Raw genomic sequence first — 12,522 nt, 5'->3', positions numbered from 1 at the left:
ATGTCTGATATAAGTGAGAGCATCAAGGACGCAGTCATTTCTGTCCTGCCAAGTGTGCCAGAAGAAACGATCTTACACCAGGGAGTGGAAAGCAAAGATGACTTGCAGTACATAAGAGAACAGGAAATTGCAGAGGTTATTCGACCAATCCAGTGCAGAAAACTTTTAAATGCATGGAAATGAGCAGGTACTGTATATTTACTACTTCACTACCAAATTAAACAGTGTATTAAAAAGCTTATTGTTTTATCTAATTAATTATGGCATAATTTTAGTCAATATGCATAATGATAGATTTTTGTTTTCATTGCCAGATGCCATAAGTTGTGCTACCCCCCTACTCCAGTCCCCAGAAGGCAGTTTATCACTGTCAAGCTCCTTGAGATCCAGTAGCCCTTCACCATCACATTCCATACGGCCACCAGTAAAGCAAAAATGGCCAGAAACTTTCCAGGTACCCTGGGAGAAAGTGCCACCAGGTATTTGTACTGCCACTGAAAGTGGGATAAGGTCCTCACCAGCAGATAGAAGGCAAATGGTTCGGGTCTTGGTGGACAAAATGAGGAAGTTTGAGGCCAACCCTTCGTGGTCGCAGTGCCTCATAATTTCTGTTAAGATTGTCAACGAGTTTCCACAGTCCTTCGCTGACATGATAGAAGGGAAATGTATAGGGGGAGGATATGCATCTCTCCTGAGTCAATAAAAATTCATGTTGAGCATTTAAACAGAAATAACACTTTGGCACGGCGCAGATCTGTCACCACAGAGGCAAAGCCAAACACAGGCCCTGCAGATAGCTATGGCTGCACACGGTGGCAGCCAGACCTTCCACCTGAAGAATCAGAAAGCACACTGGAAGAGAAAACGAAGATACTTTTGGAGTTCTTCTCTCGTGAGGGCTTGTCTGGGATTGAAAGTACAGAATCTCATGGAGGCAACGTACTACTTACAGTGCAAGATGATAAACACAACACCGGCCCACACACTTGAATATCTGAAATCTCAGTGGCCATACTTGTTTGTCCCTAGGAGTATGTGTACACATTTTGAGATGTTAACAGACATCAACATTTTGAGAAAACTGGAAGCATCTCTTGAAGGAAATGGGCGAAATATGTAGTTCCTCAAGAAAAACCCTACCAATAGTGAAGTCAAGGCTGTTCTGACCCGAAGCAATACCAGTGTGGCAGCTCCATATGTTCTGCTGGGGCTCATGGCTCACTTCAAACAGCAGAGTGATGCACTGATACTGGAAACAGATGTAAGTATGAAGCCATTTAATTGCTCTCTGTGATTTCCTGTAAACAAATTAAAGTAAATGTACAGTGCAGTCTGTATGTGTTTGGACAGGGACACATTTTTTTGTTGTTTTCATTCTGTTCTCCAACAAACAGACAGTTGACATAAAACAGTCACAATGTGGTTAAAGTGTGGACTTTCAGCTTTGATTTGACCATATTTACATCCATATCAAGTGAACATTGTAGGACCTACAGCCCTTTTTATACATAGTCCCCCCCAAATTTTAGGGGCTCAAAAATAATTGGACAAATTAACATAATCATAGATTAAATTGTCATTTTTTCATACTTGGTTGCATATCCTTTGCATGCCATGACTTCCTGATGCCCGTGACCTATCAACATCATCAGAGTCTGGATATCTTATTTTCAGGTTGTCCTACAAGCGGTACTAAAACACTTTCCATTTGAATGGATCTCAATGGGAACTGGGGGGTAAATGGTAAATGGACTGAATTTAAATAGCGCTTTTATCCAAAGCGTTTTGCAATTGATGCCTCGCATTCACCAGAGCAGTTAGGGGTTAGATGTCTTGCTCAGGGACACTTCGACACACCCAGAGCGGGGATCGAACCGGCAACTCTCTGACTGCCAGACAACCGCTCTTACCTCCTGAGCTATGTCGTACTAAGCATGACTACTTTCATTAAGTGCACATCATGAATGGAAATCCAGGAAATCCAGCTATATCTCTTTACAAATAAAAATATTTGGGGTTCCTATATGATGTAGTAGTAGTAGTGGTTTAACACTGGTTTACCAGATACCAATGAAACATATCAAGACTAACAAGGACCCAAAGGTGCTCAATTGAATTTTGAAGTTGCTCAGCACCCCCCATCAAACATCAAGGCACTCAATGTTGGCTAATTCTCTGATTTTACAGTTATTGATGACATATCTTTCTATGTTGCGGTTAAGTATATGTTTATACTGACTTGACTTGTATAGTGACTTGAAAGAATTGAGGAAGTATTGGGTAGCATTGCTTTGAAACACATCTTATGTCATTTCGGTGAGGCAAGATGGCCTATATTGTTTGTAGTACCGTAACTTGGCGTCATTTTGATATCAATACTTTTGAGTAACTTGGCATTTTTGTTGAAAACGTGTTTTTTATGAGATATCATTTCTTTTTGCAAAGCGTTTTGTTATGAGAGTGAGAAATGCAAAGTGACCCTGTAAGAAATGGTTGTGGATTATGGCTATCCTTGTGTGAATTTGTACAGTCTGATGAGCGTGTACTGTTTAGCGGTTTAGGTTTGCTATATATGTAAAACAGTGGCTGTGACAAAGGGTGCGGTGGCGTATAAGTGTAAAACGTATCAGAGATGCATGTGAAATATGGCCAGTGTATGTACTCACGGATTTGACGTTCATCCAACGAGCCTTGACTGACAAAAGAATCAGCAAGCCCGTAGAATTATAACTCTCTAGGTCACAACTTGTGTAGCCTTCTGTCCTGCTCCGTGGTCTGTTATTTCGTGGAGATGCACTTTTAGTGTTTGTAAGGTTTATAAGGCATTTTGATAGGCTTATCTGCAGGTAGGAATCCTCTTCGCTGTTTTGCTAAACTAGAACCGGAAAACATGATAGTGGAGAATAGGAGCAGACGCATATGTCCCAGCAGGTTTTGCATATGAGAAAATAACAACAGTGTTAGAGAAATTTGGGTGAAATTATGAAATTTCGGAGTTGAAACAATATGTTTTTAGCAGAATGGGCATGTCGGTTAAAGTTGACATGATCACGGAGTATAGTGCGAAGTAAATGGAGTGACCATGAGCGAGCTTATATTCCTTATCGAACGGTATATATAACAGTCGCTATAAAGCGCCAGCTGTTAAAGTGGGGGGTTAAGTAACATGTGAAATCTATTGCACTGCTGTGTTTTTTCATGTTCAGTACTAGTACCGAATCATGTTTATAAATGTAATATTTTAATGGGGAGTTGCAGAACGTACATACGTAGGAATTGTTTGTATGTGGCTAGATAGAGAACAGGGCGAGGTAACATGATGTAGAAACGTGGCATTTGCTGATAAGAAGGTTTTGTACAGTAGCCAAGTGAAGAAATGTAGTTAGTAGAAATGGCACAGCTGTGAATTGGTGTAACTTTTTGATAAAAGGATTACATTTGCCATCATGAAATGCATATGGGTGGCAATGAGTGAGTTTTGGTAAAGCAAATACAAGCGCAAGAGAACGTTAGTGTAAAAGAGGAAATTATCTGCCTGAGAACGAGGCAGGATTCAATCGTTCAACTGGAGGTTTACCAGTCTGTCACTTTGTTAGGGCAGCACCATGACATAGCTATGCAATGCGTGAAATATCATTAGCAAACCTGTCCGTGGTTTTAAAGAAGAACACAGGCGAGTTAGCACAGAAGAGCTCCCGTTGAATCCATTAGGCTTTGCAATATTGTAGCCGGTTAACAATTGAACGTGCAGACGGTACGTCATAATACAGTTCGGGGAACGGCTGGTAGATATGGTGCAAAAGCAATAATTGAGAAGTAGTAGACAATTATTAGTGAGGGTAAAAGCAGGTTAAAGAAACACGTTCCTAGCTGGGCTTAAACCTCCAACCCTGTGTTCCCAAACCTGTAACCTTACCCACTAGGCCACAGGCAGGCTAGCTGTTTGTACTGAAAATGTTTCAGAATAAAAAGGTATGGGTATTTTGCATGTGTAATGCGAGTTTTTCATTGGGTCGTGTAGGTGAAGATTTGGCGGGTGTCGGTAAAATGTCCAATCGGGAGACATGTTATTAGTGGGATAGGTGGCAGGAATAATAAGAATGAGAAGAAGAAGAAGAAAGAGAAGAAGAAGGAGAAAACGCAAAATCCCCTTAGTTTCGGGCTTTATTGTGTGGACATGTGAAGGTGTTTATGAAATCTGTCTGTTGAAATGGGGTCAGAATGTACAGAATTTAATGTTTTTAAGGGCTGAGTGTCTGTGGCTGTTGTGGTTATTTCTGTGGGGAACCCTGAAAAGTGCCAAACTCTCAGTGCTGTATAGGTATGGGGCATGCCTCCCCATAACTTGGCGGGATGGCATACCTGCCATCCAAATACCTGTCAATTTTGTTTTCTTTTTTGTGATGGTCATAATTTAGAAGCAGAAACAAATTTTGCTCAGAGGGGGTGTACTCATTTGCAACATGGCTTTTTATAATGTTGGTTAAAAAAACATGCTTTCCTGTTTAGCATTGCAGTGTTGCTGAAACACTACGTTATATCTTTTTTATTTGTAAAGTGATAAAGCTGGATTTCCATTTTTCAGAGAGGGTGTACTCCTTCACGATGTGCACTGTAACATTGCTGTGTCCCAAGCATGGTGCCCTAAAATTGGGGGGATTGTGTATAAAAACGGCTGTAATTCATACACTGTTCACCCGATATGCATGTAAATACCCTTTTTTATTACAAATCTCTAATTGTGGAGTACAGAGGCAAATCAATAAATGATGGGTCTTTGTCCCAAACATTATGGAGGGCACTGTATCCCTAATAATATTTAAATGCGTTTAATTTCATATTGTTTGTTCTCTGCAGGTTTCTGCCTCTGCTGCTGACGTTGAGAGGTCCTTAACTTTGCCTGACAGTCCTCGATTGATTGTTCTCGGTATGCATATGTATGTTTAATTTAATTTTTCCTTGACAATGTGGCCACACCACAGGCCTTTCCTGTCCTCACTGCTATGCTATGTGTCAACCCCATCCCAACCTGTTCTCTCCCCTTCAGAACTCGCTTCCGCAGGCGAGGCCCCCCGTGGCGATGGAACCTCTCCAACCTTCGCTATCCCTCACTGACCCCCCTGTGACGACTTCACGGTCGCAGGTGGGCTATGGAACTGCCAGTCTGCTACGCGGAAGGCTGACTTAATTTCAGCCTACGTGTCCCTCTTCTCTCTACATTTCCTTGCCCTCACTGAGACCTGGATCACACCGGGCAACACTGCAACCCCTGCAGCCCTCTCCTCCTCCTTCTCCTTCTCTCACGCCCTCCGCCCGTCTGGCCGTGGTGGGGCACAGGTTTGCTGATCTCTCCCTCTTGAAAATTCTGTTCTCCCCCTTTCTCACCTCTCCATCTCTACCTTTGAATACCACTCTGTCTCAATCACCTATCCTGTTAACTTTAAATTGTATCCAATGCCTCAGCGTTCGTTATAGAAGAACTGGTTAAATATTTCTGTGTTGGGAATTCAGATTTATGAGATCGCTATTCGCCTAACGAACTGCGGCAGCGCATTCCGGTGCCCACGCGATCTATCTGGAAGACGTGTACCACTTGTAAAGTGTCTCCAATTGCACCAAGTTCATTTTAGATGTACTGTCTAATTATATCTGTCTCGGAATTTGGATTTATGAGATTGCTAATAGCGTAATCAACTGTAATTAAAACGGGTGACGCACACAACTGCTGCCGATTACAGGTTAGTATTTGATCAATTATTTCGTTTAAATTGTATCCAATGCCACAGCGTTCATTATAGAAGAACTGGTTAATTTTTTCTCTGTCGGGAATTCAGATTTATGAGATTGCTATTCGCCTAACGAACTGCAGCAGCGCATTCCAGTGCCCACGCGGGTGCTTCTTCGTTCACTGTGGAGCCCAGTCGCCCCTTTTATTTGCCCAAGGCATTTAAAAGGCCTCATTATTCATTAAGCTAGCTGCATTTAAAATCCGTTTTAGAAAGACGCTATGTCTACGCTGCGCGAACACACCGCTTTAAAAGGGTGACAGTGCTAGGCAGATGAATTTGACTGTCATACGGTTTACATATGGTGTTTTTATTAAATTATGTTGTGATGCAGAATCAGGAGGCTTTTGTGGCAAGCAGGGCAATACAGTGCCTCCTAGTGGTCAGAATACACTCAACCTGTAACATCTATTATTGAACACAACAAATTGCATGGTATGAAACGGGAAGGAACTATTTTTTCTTGATAAAATCATTGTTTTCATAGAACTTACGACCAGAGATTTTTGCTTAACAACGGTGCAAATAGAACTAAAAACCAGAGTGTCTGCATAAGGACGGTCCAGTTAGAACTAGGAAGCAGAGTTTTGCTTGACAACGGTAAGATAATATGCCCAAACGCCCGCAGAAGAACATTTCACTTCCAGCTGATTAAAACTATAAAAATCAATGAATAAAAAAGCAAACTCATATTGTCATTGGTACACGGCATGAAATTGATGTGAAATTACAGGGAAATTCCTACAGTAACCTGCTGTTTTTTTGATATACGGCACGTTGCTGAAGACAGAACAGCATTGTGGGCGTTTTGCTCTTAACTGCGTAACACCGTTTGAATTTGCAATAATTAACTGGAAATTGCAATGGATATTGGGAAGCCGTTGGTTAGCAGTGGCGGCAGAGAATTTGCTAACAAAGCAATGCCAAGTTTCGAGTGTGACACCTAATAGGCTACGCAAATTTAAAAGTAATTGTATCACAATTTGTTCGTTTTTGATTTCCAACAGAATACGTTGATCTGTATTTCACATAAATTTTCTTGTTCTTTTCCAAGGCAACCCTGTACTTTGAGTATTTTTTGTTGCAGCTGGCTTGAGTGTCGCCGGATTGCGCAGGTAGGCTACGTGCGTTTCGAATTCATCAAACTAGTTAGTATCATAACGGCCAATCATTCGCCAGCGATAGCTTAGTATGAAAGCATGTTTACATGTCAGTATTGTGGTCACCAATGCTTAACGAAGTATGCGTTTGTTAGGCATATGAAAGTACATGCGAGTCTTCCAACCGCGTTGTTTAAATGCGCCTTTTTTGATTGCTCCCGTTCGTTCAGAAACATGACGCAGTTGGAATGTCATGTATATCGAGAGCATACAGATAAGAGGAGAGCACAGGTAACTGCAATCGAGTGTGTATCTTGTCATGTAGAATTTTGCAATGTTAGATGCAATGATTTATCCAGTTTAAACTCTCATTTGAAATCTCATATCGGAGAGGGCAGGGCCGTTTCTTGTCCATTTCGTCAGTGTGGGAGAACGTTTTCAGTCGTCTCTTCCTTTATTTCTAATTTTTCCACAGTACACAAGTCTTGTACAGTATCCAGTCTTCTGGGCCATGTAACAGTAGGAACAGAGACGAGACTAACGGCAACCAATGAACAAGTTGAGGATGTTTCAGTGTTGGAGGGGGATTTGACTGACGACGTAACGTAAGTGATGATAACGAGGGAGACCAAGCAGCGGTGCTGCCAGAGAGAGCAGATGAATCCCTTTTCTTGAACAATTTGGCTTTCTTTTATTTAAAGTTGCAGGCAAAACTTTTACTGCCAGCATCAGTCATACAGTCTATTATTGAGGATTTTCAAGCAGTGCATGATATCAGTCAGTCTCATTTACTTCATAAGTTGGACGAAAAGCTGGTATCATTGGATATCTCTGACCGTGAGAGAGAGAGGTTCTTAAATCCGAGGATTTGTTTCGGGCATGCAACACTGGTACCTTGAAAACTGATCAAAGACAAAAAACGGTTTTTAAAAATCAGTTTAGATACATTGAGCCAGTCCCACCTTATCTTGGAAAGAATGATATGGGATCACAGAGTGGCTTTAGTGAAAACTTCAGTAAAGGCACCCATTTCTGCAGATTATGTACTAGAGCCCGACCGATATATCTATAATATATTAATATATATTATATAATAAACAAAAAAAAACGATGATTATTTATCTGTACTTGTCTGCTTGAACGTTGTAATTGCTATTTACTACAATTATCCAGTAGAGGGAGCTCTAATACAAGTGTGAACTGCAGCAGCTGACGCGCTACTTCTCTAATAAGACGTTTGTTACTCGTGCCTCATCCAATATTCTCCACTGCAAGACTTGTCTGCACAGATTCGGTTGCGGCAATAAAGGTATGTAGATTTAGTGAAAGTTTTTTATTAAATGCGTTTATACGACCACTATGTTTATCAATCCTCATTATCAAACGAGCGAGCTAGCTAACATATTTGGTTCACTTTAGCAAGCTAGCAAGCCTTTATGAACTGGAAGTGAGCACATAAGCAGCGTAGGATCTACATTTCCAGAGGACATCGCTGTATTCTCAAATAAATAACCAGCCAAAATAAAATGGTGATTGAATGTGTCACACATTTGTTTTTTTTTTTGTTGTTTTTTATCTGAGATAATGATATTAGCTACTATATGATGTTTTGTAAATAGCCAAGGCGTGATTGCAAGCGAGTGTCATCTTGTCACGCGTCATCGTAGCAAGCTAACCAGACAGTAAAAAAGCAGATAAAACACTTCGAACATGAATCATTTTAAGCCATGTTATCTAGCTTTGTCGTGATAACATGAGAGAAGGATTGCTGTTGGAGAACTGAATCAACCAATAGTTAGCGCGGGTAACCTGCACGAAAGCTCATACATATAAGAAAATACAATAAGAAAATATAATTAATTTAACTTACTGAGAAAATATAATAAGAAATAACGAGGCTGTGTCATAGCTAATGCGTTATTGCGAGCGAGTGTGTCATCTAGTCACGCGTCAGAGCGCATTGTAGTTATTTTCACCGTCTAATTCTTATGGACAGGGAAGCTCGTTTGATAGTCTTAGTAGGAATAAAATAAGAAAATATAATTAATGTACTGAGAATAGATACTAAGAAATAATAATAACAAATTAATAATAACAACAATAATAATAATAATCATAAAAATACATGTTTGAAACTGGAAAAGGGATTTTTTACATTAATTTTTTTATAGATGTTGGAAAAGAAAGGAGTAAAAGCAAGGTGTGGAGTTATTTTGATTTCACACACTTAAATATAGTGTTAATATGTATATTTAATTTAATATCATCTTTTACTTTTTTTATCTAAAAAGTTTTGTGTGTTTATTTTAATTTTTTTTTTGTTTGCTTATAAGTTAAATGTTCTTAAATATAGAAACTTTAATAAAATATAAGTTTTTCAAATTGATTTGAAAATGTTGCACTTTTTGACAAAATATCGGTCAAAACATCGGTAATCGGTGGGCTAGGACTCCCCAAAATCGGGATTGGCACCGGACCCAAAAATCTGGCATCGGTCGGGCTCTATTATGTACTGTTGGCCATGCTCAATTTTTGTCATCTCCCTTCACAACAGGTGAAAAGAAAACAATTGCATCATACAAAGACAGCGTGCAGCACAGCATGCAGCATAACGTAAGTACATCAAAACTGTCACTGGGAATTAAATTTGATTTGATTCCAAATTTATCAAATTAACCCACTTCCATGTGTGCCAACTTGGTCTGCCTCCTTGTCTGGGCCATGACTTATTTGAGGGTATCGTCGCATATGACTTCGCTCTATACCTAAGTCATTTTGTCACAAATCAGAAATTCTTCACGTATAGAGAACTGAATGGACAGCTTAATCACTTCAGGTACCTCGGCGATGACGCCAGCAATAAGCCATGCGAAATGAATCCAGGAAGTGAGAAATTGAGTGGACATGCTGTCCAGAATTGGTGTTTCCTTAGACTTCTGCCTCTCTTGATTGGGGACAAAATTTAAAATCCTGTTGAAAATGAAGTTTGGCAATTTGTGTTGCTGCTAAGGCAAAAAGTTGAAATTGTTTGTGCTCCTGCCATTGCAACTAGTCAGATGGCCTACTTGAAAGTCCTTATTGAGGAGTATTTGCCGAGTCGACAGTATTGTTTTCCTAATCACCCACTTAAGCCGAAACATCATGTAACCCGTTAGAAAAATAGCAACGTTTTAAAAGAGTCCTGTAGCTTTAAGAAAAGGGAGGCTCCCTACCTAACTGTTAGGAGGACTTGTTTTGCAGCCCTAATTAGTTTTATTGGCTGTAACAGGCAGTAATGTCTTAAGATCATTCTGGAAAATAGTTAGCCCCGCCCACTCCCAGGGACTTGGTTGAGACTGTTTGTCGCACGGGAGAGTGCACGGCAAGAGGGGAGAACGGGAGAGAAGAAAAAGACGATTCAGAAGTAGACAAATCATAATCGTTAATTTAAGCAGTAAACCTAAAGAGTAGCTCCGTAAATGACCCACGGACCAAATATTTTCCAGATCGCACACTTCAATCTCTTTCCTTGGGATCTTGGTAAGTTAAATGTTAAATTTGCTAAAGTATCGTAACTGTAGCAGCAACACGTGTGCTATTAACTCTGTGTTTCCTTGAAAATAGCATTAGCCATACGTGGCGTTTAATATTTTTCAGTTTGCACACTTCAGTTTCTTCCTTTGGGATTTCAGCGAGTTTAAATTTGAAATTTAGCTAAAATATCGCCATTGTAGCAGCAACACGTGTGTTATTAACTCCGTGTTTCCTTGAAAATAGCATTAGCCACACGTGGTATGTATAGCTATTGAGTTTCTCTCATATAAAGTTGAATGTTGCTATTTGAAAGCGTGAATCGCACTGTTATTGTATCATACGTGTATGAATGTGCTATGTAACATGTGTATGAATGTGCCATGTAATAACCTTGTGTTAATTTTAAGTAGGCTATAGCTCATTCAAGGTGGCTATTAGTTGAGCCTATGCACTTAAATGAAGTTAGCTAATGCAGTACTGTTAGAAACCATGCACTAGCGCTTAGCAAGTGCGCTACATTTGGGTATATGATGTAGCCATATCTTCTATTGTGCATGACAGTGCAAGAGGGTTAGTTCACATGCATTTAAATGATTTTACAATCAACTAATGATTTACTTGATTGTTAAAGGTTTATTGCCATGTATTTATATTGAGTTCATGGTTTAAAAAATTATTTGCTATAGTTACATCAGAATCAGAATCAGAATCAGAATCAGAATCGGGTTTATTGCCAAGTAGGTTTACACATACAAGGAATTTGTTTTGGTCAGGTGGTGCGTAACAGTGAACATAAAATAAGATAAATAGAGTAAGATGAACAATAGTGCAGTAAAAAACATAACAGACATAACATAACATAACATAACATAAACATAGTGCAAAACAATAACAATAGTGCAAGGGGATAAAGTGGTTTTAAGTACAGGTGCTGTCTGTTGGTGTCCGTGGGGGTCAGGATAACAGTACAGTGACAGTGGCATCAGTGGGGGTCCCGGGCCTTGTTGATAAGGCCAGCTGCAGTCGGGAAAAAACTGTTCTTATGACGTGAGGTTTTGGTCCTGATGGACCGCAGCCTCCTGCCGGAGGGGAGTGTTTGCAAGAGTTTGTGTCCAGGGTGGGAGGGGTCGGCCACAATCTTTCCTGCCCGCCTCAGGGCCCTGGAGGTGTGCAGGTCCTGGAGGGATGGCAGATTGCAGCCAATCACCCTCTCAGCGGCGCGAATGATACGCTGCAGTCTGCCCTTGTCCTTGGCAGTGGCAGCAGCATACCAGATGGTGATGGAGGAGGTGAGGATGGACTCAATGATGGCAGTGTAGAAGTGCACCATCATTGTCATTGGCAGGTTGAACTTCTTCAGCTGCCGCAGGAAGTACATCCTCTGCTGAGCCTTCTTGGTGAGGGAGGTGATGTTCAGCTCCCACTTGAGGTCCTGGGTGATGATGGTGCCCAGGTAGCAGAAGGACTCCACAGTGTCGACTGGGGAGTCATGCAGGGTGATGGGGGCGGGTGGGGCTGCGTTCCTTCTGAAGTCCACTACCATCTCTACTGTCTTTAGGGCGTTGAGCTCCAGGTTGTTATGGCTGCACCAGGACACCAGATGTTCAATCTCTCTCCTGTAGGCAGACTCATCCCTACCAGAGATGAGTCCAATGAGAGTGGTGTCGTCTGCAAACTTCAGGAGCTTGACTGACTGATGACTGGAGGTGCAGCTATTGGTATACAGGGAGAAGAGTAGAGGAGAAAGGACGCAGCCTTGAGGGGAGCCGGTGCTGATGGTCCGGGAGTCGGAGACGTGTTTCCCCAGCTTCACGTGCTGCTTCCTGTCAGACAGGAAGTCGGTGATCCACCTGCAGGTGCAGTCAGGCACGTGCAGCTGGGAGAGCTTGTCCTGTAGTAGAGCCGGGATGATGGTATTGAAGGCGGAGCTGAAGTCCACAAACAGGATCCTGACATAGGTTCCTGCAGTGTCCAGGTGCTGGAGGATGAAGTGGAGGGCCATGTTTACAGCATCGTCCACAGACCTGTTGGCTCTGTATGCGAACTGCAGGGGGTCCAGGAGTGGGTCCGTGATGGTTTTGAGGTGGGACAGTACAAGGCGCTCAAAAGACTTCATTACCACA

General features: G+C 41.3%; 1 long non-coding RNA gene and 1 pseudogene across 1 annotated transcript; both read left to right on the top strand.

Annotated features, from left to right (window-relative positions):
* On the top strand, positions 1–5,706 carry LOC118217058 (annotated as a pseudogene).
* A 1,477-nt stretch (positions 5,707–7,183) lies between these two features.
* LOC118216007 lies at positions 7,184–9,707 on the top strand. The gene is made up of 2 exons (XR_004762950.1): positions 7,184–7,491; positions 9,441–9,707. It is a non-coding gene; the product is annotated as an uncharacterized LOC118216007 (long non-coding RNA).
* Positions 9,708–12,522: the final 2,815 nt, after the last annotated feature.

This window comes from Anguilla anguilla, chromosome 17 (genome assembly GCF_013347855.1).
Source record: "Anguilla anguilla isolate fAngAng1 chromosome 17, fAngAng1.pri, whole genome shotgun sequence".
NCBI lineage: Eukaryota > Metazoa > Chordata > Actinopteri > Anguilliformes > Anguillidae > Anguilla > Anguilla anguilla.
The sequence above is the reverse complement of the archived record's forward strand: the minus strand, read 5'-3'. Positions and strand labels throughout refer to the sequence as shown.